This window comes from Nomia melanderi, unplaced genomic scaffold, assembly GCF_051020985.1.
Source record: "Nomia melanderi isolate GNS246 unplaced genomic scaffold, iyNomMela1 scaffold0014, whole genome shotgun sequence".
NCBI classification, from domain to species: Eukaryota; Metazoa; Arthropoda; class Insecta; order Hymenoptera; family Halictidae; genus Nomia; species Nomia melanderi.
Genome location: NW_027475130.1, coordinates 6688821 through 6689775, shown reverse-complemented (window position 1 = coordinate 6689775; position 955 = coordinate 6688821).

The following is a 955-nucleotide window of genomic DNA, read 5'->3' as shown; positions in this document are numbered from 1 at the left end:
GGGGCCGAGACAACCACCGTCTCATGGGGCCGGACACTCAGGGTCAGCGTAAAATCCAATATATATCTGGTGATATCTCGGGTGCTATTACAGATAGCGCAATAAACCATAGTGAATTATCTGCAGGAGGCCCTGGCGCATGAATCTGTGCAGCGGGAACGACCTCGGACCACCAGGGGCCGAAAAAACCACAGTCTCATGGGGCCGGATACTCAGGGTCAGGGGAAAATCCAATAAAGATCTGGTGATATCTCGGGTGCTATTACAGATAGCGCAATAAATCAAAGTGCATTGTCTGTAGGAGGCCCTGGCGCATGAATCTGTGCAGCGGGAACGACCTCGGACCACCAGGGGCCGAGACAACCACCGTCTCATGGGGCCGGACACTCAGGGTCAGGGAAAAATCAAAAATATATCTGGTGACATCTCGGGTGCTATTACAGATAGCGCAATAAATCAAATTGCATTGTCTGTAGGAGGCCCTGGCGCATGAATCTGTCAAGCGGCAACGACCTCGGAGCACCAGGGGCCGAGAAAACCACAGTCTCATGGGGCCGGACACTCAGGGTCAGGGCAAAATGCAATATATATCTGGTGATATCTCGGGTGCTATTAGAGATAGCGCAATAAACCAAAGTGAGTTATATGCAGGAGGCCCTGGCGCATGAATCTGTGCAGCGGGAACGACCTCGGACCACCAGGGGCCGAGAAAACGACCGTCTCATGGGGCCGGACACTCAGGGTCAGGGAAAAATGCTATATATATATCTGGTGATATGTCGGGTGCTATTACAGATAGCGCAATAAATCAAAGTGCATTGTCTGGAGGAGGCCCTGGCGCATGAATCTGGGCAGCGGGAACGACCTCGGACCACCAGAGGCCGAGAAAACCACAGTCTCATGAGGCCGGATACTCAGGGTCAGGGGAAAATCCAATATAGATCTGGTGATATCT